The sequence below is a fragment of the Nematolebias whitei genome, chromosome 14, assembly GCF_014905685.2.
Source record: "Nematolebias whitei isolate Nwh7 chromosome 14, NemWhi1, whole genome shotgun sequence".
NCBI lineage: Eukaryota > Metazoa > Chordata > Actinopteri > Cyprinodontiformes > Rivulidae > Nematolebias > Nematolebias whitei.
In genome coordinates this window covers 15,544,790-15,554,066 of record NC_056511.1, presented here as the reverse complement: position 1 = coordinate 15,554,066, position 9,277 = coordinate 15,544,790, and the positions used below count along the sequence as shown (strand labels likewise).

Below are 9,277 nucleotides of genomic sequence, written 5' to 3'. Positions count from 1 at the left end.
AAATGCAAAATTTACTGTAATCAGAGAACATAACTTTGGACCACTCAGCAGCAGTCCCAGGCGAGATGCTTCTGACGCAGTCTCTTGTTCAAGAGTGGCTTGACCTGGGGAATGCAGCACCTGTAGCCTATTTCCTGCACACGCCTGTGCACGGTGGCTCTGGATGTTTCTACTCTAGACTCAGTCCACTGCTTCCGCAGGTCCCCCAAGCTCTGGAATCGGCCCTTCTCCACAATCCTCCTCAGGGTCCGGTCACCTCTTCTCGTTGTGCAGCGTTTTCTGCCACACTTTTCCCTTCCCACAGACTTCCCACTGAGGTGCCTTGATACAGCACTCTGGGAACAGCCTATTCGTTCAGCAATTTCTTTCTGTGTCTTACCCTCTTGCTTGAGGGTGTCAATGATGGCCTTCTGGACAGAGTCAGGTCGGCAGTCTTACCCATGATTGTGTTTTGAGTAATGAACAAGACTGGGAGTTTTTAAAAGCCTCAGGAATCTTTTGCAGGTGTTTAGAGTTACGTCGTTCAGATGGTTAGGTTAATAGCTTGTTTAGAGAACCTTTTCATGATATGCTAATTTTTTGAGACAGGCATTTTGGGTTTTCATGAGGTGTATGCCATAATCATCAGTATTAAAACAATTAAAGACCTGAAATATTTCAGTTGGTGTGCAATGAATCTGAAATATATGAAAGTGTCATTTTTATCATTACATTATGGAAAATAATGACCTTTATCACAATATGCTAATTTTTTGAGAAGGACCTGTATATATATATATATATATATATATATATACAGTGGTGGGATGTAACTAAGTACAAATACTTTGTTACTGTACTTAAGTACATTTTTCATGTATCTGTACTTTACTTAAGTAGAGTTAGATGTGGGTAATTTATACTTTTACTCCACTACATTTTACATCAAGTATCTGTACTTTCTACTACACTACATTTCTATAACTCGTTGCAAGTTACAATCATGTTGTGGCTTTTTGATTTGTTTGTTAGTTTGAAAGTAACCAATGGTGAGAGGGGAGCTGGTCCAGTTAATCACTGCAAAGTGGGCAGGTAACGTTAGGCCCGCCTTCAAGAAGAGCTGGACCAATGACATATATTCTAGTAAATATGTCACTGAGCTGGGTGCACCCGCAGCACCACTAACACACCCAAAATGTATTCCACCACAAGAGTCAGCCAGAAGATATGCTCCACCCATGGCCTTATAGAAAGACTGCTTAGTACAACAGGACAGATTCTCTCTCCCAAAAGAGCCAGATTGGACTCAAAGATCTTTGAAAACCAACTTCTTCTGAACTTGAACAAGAAATTCTTGCTGTAATATTAAAATGTTTCAGTTCATGATGTTAGGAAACAAGAGATGTCTCCAAATGTCTCGACACTCGGGTCCAAGTTTTGAAAATGGTGTCAGGAAGTTAAAATCCATCCATCCATCCATTTTCTTTACCCGTTTATTCCATTTTGGGTCACGGGGGTCGCCGGTGCCCATGTCCAGCAATCACTGTGCGAGGGGCAGGGTACACCCTGGATGGGTCGCAAGTCCATCACAGGGCCACATAGAGACAAACGAGACAAACAAACATTCACTCTCTCACTCACACCTAGGGACAATTAAGAGTTACCAATTGGCCTAACATGCATGTTTTTGGTCTGTGGGAGGAAACCGGAGCACCCGGAGAAAACCCACGCATGCACGGAGAGAACATGCAAACTCCACCCAGAAAGGCCCCTGGACCGGGGTTTGAACCAAGGACCTGCTCGCTGAGAGGCAGCAGCTCTACCAGTTGCGCCACCGTGCTGCCCCGGAAGTTAAAATATTGTTCATTATTGACCCATTACAAGGTTGAATAGACAGTAGTTTAACTAGAGTTGATGACAAACTGAGTTGAAATATCAGTGGAAATGATCAGAGCCTGTTCCTTTGTCAGTTGTGTCTAATTAGAAAAATTAAAAAGAGTTATTCATTTTGTTCTATTACTTGAAAATTATTGTGATTGAATTAATTGTGTGAAAAAAGGGGCAGATATAAGATTTTTTCTTCTTCTGCTGACTTTCATTTTAAATCTCTTGTATATTTTTTATATTGTTATGAAATTGTTTTGTATTTTTTAAAATGAATAAAGTTTATACCATACCATAACGCTCCTTTTGTTCAGGCAGACAACTTTTACTTAAATGTTTTACTGCAGTTTAAATGACAAATTGGTTTTGATTTGTGTTAAATAAAAACTTTCAAAGGTATAATCATTCCTCTTTCTTATTTTGATTAATGTAATTTAACTCTGCATGTCATCCCTGAAATTCTAGCGCACAGAATCACAAGTCCAAGTGTGAACTGTGTCACAGAGTAAACACAATAAAAACATGAATTATCTGCAGCAATGTTCATTAAAATGGAACAACACTATTAATGTATTACAGAAAATAGACATATGGTACGCAGACTTAAAGTTATGTAGACCATTACATTAGGTAATACATTCAGCAAGTACTTTGACTTTTAATACTTTAAGTATTTTAAAAGCAAGTACTTATTTACTTTTACTTAAGTAAAAATGTTAATGTGGTACTTTTACTCGAGTACATTTTTGTCTGTTTATTTGTACTTTTACTTAAGTACAGTGTTTGAGTACTTTCTCCACCACTGTATATATATATATATATGTATATATATATATATATGTATATATATATATGTATATATATATATATATGTAGTGTGACTGCGTGGCTCTGATGGACACCACCATTTGGCCAAATTTAGTTCTGCACCACTGTACATTACAATCTCCTCTGGTCAGTGCTCTTGTGTTTACTGTACTTTTTTTTTTTTTTTTTTTTTACTTATAAAATACATTAAAGGAGGAGGAGCAAGTCCATTTAAAACTTTAAAAATCAGGCAAGCATCCATAAAAGTCTGTCAGCTATCAAAATCCAGAATGTTGTACTTACTTATGATGCTACAATGATACAGTAAAAGCTTTTTGTCAAAAATTTTCAATGTTTTCTTAAAAAGAGACTTTAGGGGCTTTAAAATGGCCTCTGAAGTGTGAGACCATGTAGTAGAACAATAAGCTATATGGCTGAAGATCATGGCACCCTTTCATTCAAATCAGGTGTTGGAGCAGAGAAACAACTAAAACATGCAGGATGGTGTTCCTCAGGGACCATGCTGGGAACCACTTTGTTGCTTCACTGAAAAGACATTTGAAAATATGAATTAAAGATGACTGATATAACTAGTTAATATAAAATACTACAATCTGCCTTTTTGACGTGCGTATAAAACAAGATATTAATAGTTTTAGGTCTACATAACTTCATTTAAAACTTTTCTGTTTTACATAAAAATTAGGGTTTCTGAATTCAAATTAGGATGATGGGCAGTAAAATAAAACTTGTGAAAAATATTAAAATTGATTTATCAAAAATGACGTTCATTACCAAAATAATTTACAAAAGCATTTTTTAATATTAATTTAACATGGTCAAAGATAGCTAATGATATTTGTAATGGGTTACTGTTGAAACTTTCTAAAACACAACTTAAAATATGCTCGTCTTTAATCAACAGGTCATTGATTTAAATGCATTGTTGAGTTTCAGTCATTTTTTACACCGACCTAATCTCGCTGAAGAAACCGGAGTATCCGGTAAAAAGAAATTAAAGCTCTGCAGCAGGAAAAACATCCAAACTCCAGTAGAACTGAGACTCAAACCTTTATGCAGTTAGGCGACACGTGCCAACTAAAGTCAATATCAAATAAGATGTTTAATTTTTTTATATTAACCGTGTTCTTAATCTGCCAGTCAGCAGCCATTTGTTCAGCTGCCGGGACTCTCAGCCTGACAGTCACTCAAAACTATCAAACTGAAAGTGAGTTTATATTTTTTTCTCCACTTCTTATTTTCCCAAAAAAGTGAAGAGAGACAGGACGCCGCAGGCAGCAGAAAATTTATTGGTGGGCTGATTTAACAAGGAAGATCCTCGTCATCCAAAGTGGAACTGTAGTGACAGCATGTACTTCATATCAATAAAGCATTAAATGGAAAAAAAAGGGAGCACATTAAACCTTATGCATCTTACCCCCCAACAAAACAAACGCTGAATATTCATTTAAACAATGATACATATGTGATGAGCTGCTTATCACAGTGCTAAGACTGACTATCACTTCGCTAGCTGACTTGTCAGGATCATTGTTGGGTCAAATGTAGAAATAATGAACAACAAAGTAGCTCAAACAAGTCATTCTGACTAATAGCATGTACAGCACCTTAATATTCAAAAGAAAATATACTGGCTGGAATGATAAGTTGCTGTCTGTTTTTCAGGATGCTACATGTTTGCTTACCTTTGGGACATGTACCATGAAAATAATCACACGATTTCTAGCAAACAGATCATTACACTTCTTTTAAACTAACTGTCTGAAAAATATACAGAAGGCATAATCATACAATAAACCATGAAATGGCTAAAATAGCATTTTTGTAGGATTTTGTTTTCGTAACAGATGACAAAAGTAATGTACAGACAATCTGAGGAATGACTGATTAAAGACAAAATGAACGTTTCGTTTTCTTACACTGGACTTTAGTTTAACCGAGTTCCGTTTCTCCAAAACGCGGTTGATAATTTGCACTTGGACGTTTCCATCAGCTTTAGAATTACGTGACGTAGAAATAAGTGTAGGTGCAGCGGTCTCTGTTGTCTTCGTGAAAAAAAAAAAAAATGGAGAAAGAGAGAAAAACAGGACGTGAGACAAGAACACCAACACGATGAAGTCAGAGCTCTTTAAACTGATCAGTTAAGCGTTTACACAGAAAATATCACATGGTGATTATGGCCATACAGCTCACAAGTTTCACAGCTATACATTTTTTTTTAATTAAGCCACAGTGCTTTGTATGTTTTTCTTCTCCTATTAGGCCTGGGTTTAACAGTCTACATAAGGATCATCCATATTAGCTGTACTCTTGTTTTAAATTACCGCAAATATTACGCAAGAGCCTTGAAATACCACATTACACGCAGACTCCTGCGGTTCCCTCACATGAGCATAGAAGTGTTGCCTAAGACAAATCCAGCTATTTTCTTTAGCTTTAATGTCCTCTATAACCTGATAAATAAGTCCCGCAGCAGAACACTGAAACTGTGCAGATCTAATAGGAGCTTTTACGTCACAACGGACTGCATGCAGGTTTTTAAATCAAAACTCCCAACTCCCGCAACGTGAACCGTGGGGCCGCTGACCACTGAAAGAGAGATGGACTGGAACGACAAACCACAGTATTGCTATTGTGGCAAGAATTTGTGCTGCCATCTTGGTGGGTGCCCAAATGGCATCTTTACTTTAGCGTGACATGGATATCTGAGGGGAAAAAACACTTATTATCAAAAAGCTCCATGCTTTGTCATTAATTATAATTACCGGAACTTGAATTTCAAAGAACATGGTAGAACGCTCATATTTTCATTACTAGTTTAATATGTTGCATTATATTTATTATATCAGGGGTTGTCATGTTCTCTTGACTACACTGCTACAACTGCCTGTAAAGCAGGGTACTACTGAAGGTAGGCATCATGGTTGCCAGATAGAAAATCATGAAATATTGTACTGTTAAATTTAAAATTATGGTATTTTGACCCAAACTACTGTTTGTGCTGAGTAAGGGTGTGGTTTCTCGCTTAGCAGAAAGAGAAGGGTAAGATGAGGTATGTATGTTGTGATGGGCGAATATGCGTACAAAAAGAGTGGGGGATGTACTTGACAAGCAAACAGTCTGTCTGGTTGGCTGGGAATTTCAGTGTGTGTTCATGTGGAAAAAAATAAATAAAAAAATCTTGTTTTTTAGGTGCATGTAAATGTCAAAACTATTGTATATTTGGACTTTAAAAAATATATTTATTGTAAATCTATGGACCCTAAAACTATTGTATAAATAGGATAATTATTGTACTGTATATGACAAGACTGCTTGGTAAAAAAATGACAAAATCCTGTATGGTTGCTTAAAAATGTTTGTATTTTCATTTATAATGTGTTATGTGTGTGTGTGTGTGTATGTCTGGGGGTGGGGTGTGTTTGGTAAAATGAGGCGTGTTGTGATTTGCAAATATGCACAAAAGACAAATGGGTGGTGTGGGCTGGGGCTCTAAATTGGTTTAAATCATATTTATTTGATAGATTCTGGGTTGTAAATGTAAATAATGAATCTTCTTCATACACCAACATTAGTCATGGAGCTCCCCAGGGTTCAGTGCTTGGACCAACACTCTTTACTATTTAATATGCTTCCATTAGGTAAAGTTATAAAACAGAATGGGATAAATTTTCATTGTTATGATGATGATACTCCGTTATATTAATCCACTGAAACCTGATGAATCCAGTCAGTTTGATTACAGTTAGATTACAACAAGCATATTTTAAAGACATAGGATGACCCTTAATTTTCTGCTTTTAAACTCGGACAATACATAGGTTGTGGTTTTTGGATCAGAGCATCTTAGGAATAAACTTTGCAGCCTTTCACTTCCCCTGGATGGCATTAATTTGGCTTCCAGTTCTAATGTAAAAATGTTTGATCAGGACAGGTCTTTTAACCCCCACATTAAAAAGTTACCAGAATTGCTTTCCTTCGCCTGCCCAATATCACTAAAATTAGAAACATCTCGTCCAAAAATGATGCAGAAAAATTGCTCCATGCATTTATCACATCTAGGCTGGATTATTGCAATTGTTTATTATCTGGGTGTCCCAATTTTTTTTTTTTTTTTAAAGTCTTCAGTTGATCAAAAATGCTGTTGCCAGAGTTTTAATGACAGGAGAGATCTTCTCGCTTCAGTTTTGGCTTCTCTCCACGGGTTCCCTGCCAAATTCAGAATATAATTCAAAATATTACTTCTAACCTACAAAGTTCTCAACAACCTAGCTCCATCTTATATTATGGATAATATTGTTTATTATCAGAGTAAAACAACCAGGTTTACTTGTGGTTCCTAGAATTTCCAAAAGTAGAATGGGAGGCAGCTCTTTCAGTTATCAGACTCCTCTCTTGTGGAACCAACTTCCAGTTTGTGTTCGTGAGGATGACACATTGTCCAGTTTTAAGCCTGGGCTAAAGTTTTTCCATTTTGATAAATCCTACAGTTAGGGTTGACTTGAGTTTCCTGAGCTGTCCCTTAGTTATGCTGCTATAGGCTTATACAACTTCTTTCGACTTTTCCCTCTTCAGGGGTTGCCACAGTGCGTCATCCTCCTCCAGCTCAACGTCCTCTGCATTCTCTGTCCTCAACCCAACTACCTCCATGTCCTCTCTAACAGCATCCATAGCTCTTTCCTTTGGCCTTCCTTTTTGTCTTTGTCCAGGCAGCTGCATTTCTAACATCCTATAGGGCAGGGCTTTTCAACAAAAAACTGCTCAGGGGGCCACAGTTTCTGAAGGCCAACAGCTCAGAGGCTGGACATCCAGCGATTAAAATAATTATACAAATAAACCAAAGTTTAAAATGATCTGTTATCTTTTACATTTGTTTAATTGCATTGAATCGTAAATGCAATAAACAGAACACAAAATCCAAACCCAGACACCCCCCCCCCCCCCCCCAAAAAAAACAAAAACCTATGAAATGGGCTGGATTGATGTCACCCACAGGCCGAAAATGACTTAAACTGCTGCAGGACAAACTGACCACATTTCCTCACTCTGCTGCTGTCTTTACTTGCTCTACTCCACCTGTTTGGACTGGTATTTGTAATTATTTATATCCTTAACATGTGTTTTTTGTCCGTCTTCCAATATAAAGTATGCCTGGACCCGTCATTCTATGTTTGCGTTTCTCCTTCCTGTCCTCTCAAACCCCAGCTGGTCGAAGCAGATGGCCGCTCGTCCTGAGCCTGGTTCTGCTGGAGGTTTCTTCCAGTTAAAAGGGAGTTTTTCCTTTCCACTGTTGCCTTTGTGCTGACTCCAGATGAGACTGTGACAAAGTGGAGATTCAACATAATCTCCTGACTTCCATATGTGGATAACTTTTACTAATTGGCTGAAAAAACAAAAGTGAATGCTTTTGTTTGAACTGGTGGTTGCTCTGGCTAGCACACAGTCCACAGTCTGATGATGTGCAGGTGTTCAATTTATATATATATAAAAAAAGTGCACGAAAATGCCAAAACTATCATATATTTGGGCCTTTAAAAAATATATATAATTGGCATATCATATAAAACCTAAAACTGTTATATAAGTACAATAATGTTTTTACATCAACACTGGTAGGCACAGGCCAGCAAAATTAATATAATAGATTTTGTAAAATAATATTCCTTTGTCTACAAGCCTGTTTACCTGTTTGAAGGAAAATGATTAATGCATCGCCTAGCAAAAGCTCAGTTATCCAAGTTTAAACAATGTATTACAGCCAAAATAGCCCTAGGAATATAAGTTGGGTTTTTTTTTTTTTGGTTTAAGTGCAATTAACTGCAGACACTAGCAGCAGAGGTCTGGTTAGACTACAAAGTACTTAACAACTTCAAGAGCAGTTATGTATACCGATTTAGCTAGAATGATTACAGCTCATTTGTCATGGTAGCGTGTTAGATTCACATTATGCTGCCGCATATGCTGGACTGCTCCTTTTGGGAGGTTCGTTACAGAAAACGCTTTTCCTGTTTCCACAAAATGCACCATGACTGTTTTTATCTCTTATGTAAATTAAGACCTTTTCCCCTTTTTTTAGTCTGATGACAGCATGCAGCACATCTAAGTTATCACTGTTGTTCTGACATGTAAACAGTTCACAGTGACGGACATAGCACCTAGCAAGATGGCGGATGCAAATCTTGTGGCCTTTCCATTGCATTTCTATTTCAGTGATTGCTGATCAACAGACTTCAGTTATGCATCATCATTTATTCTTCTTGTTGCCAAGATGGAGACTTTAATTTGACTAATAAACAGAAAGTAAGAAAAATAAATTGTGGCTGTGACATGTAAGTAGTAAGTACACCAAATACTTAGTTCTTTAGACAAACTATGTCTAAAGAACTCAAGATGCTGACAAAAATTCTGCAGGCAGACTTAGACGTAAGGTGTAACTCAAACACAGATATACAGATTACATTACATAGTGGCAAATGTTTTTTTTGTTTTTCCCAGACAAATAGTTTTTGCACAACACATCTACAAGTCCTTCTAAAAATAATTAGCATATTGTGATAAAGGTCATTATTTTCCATAATGTAATGAT

The 9,277-nt window shown here is 37.1% G+C and overlaps 1 protein-coding gene across 2 annotated transcripts in view; it reads right to left on the bottom strand.

The window, feature by feature from the left end:
• Window positions 1–3,959: 3,959 nt before the first annotated feature.
• The window catches only part of snx12 (sorting nexin 12), a 12,087-nt gene continuing 6,769 nt past the window's right edge, over window positions 3,960–9,277 (bottom strand). Inside the window, exons 6-7 of one of the 2 annotated variants that reach the window (XR_005187280.1) lie at window positions 4,611–4,736; window positions 3,960–4,045 (exon numbers count right to left, since the gene is read on the bottom strand). The gene's annotated coding sequence lies outside the window, so the exon portion shown is untranslated. Of the gene's footprint in view, window positions 4,737–9,277 lie in introns of both variants that reach the window. The other variant, XM_037687315.1, reaches the window with a different exon arrangement.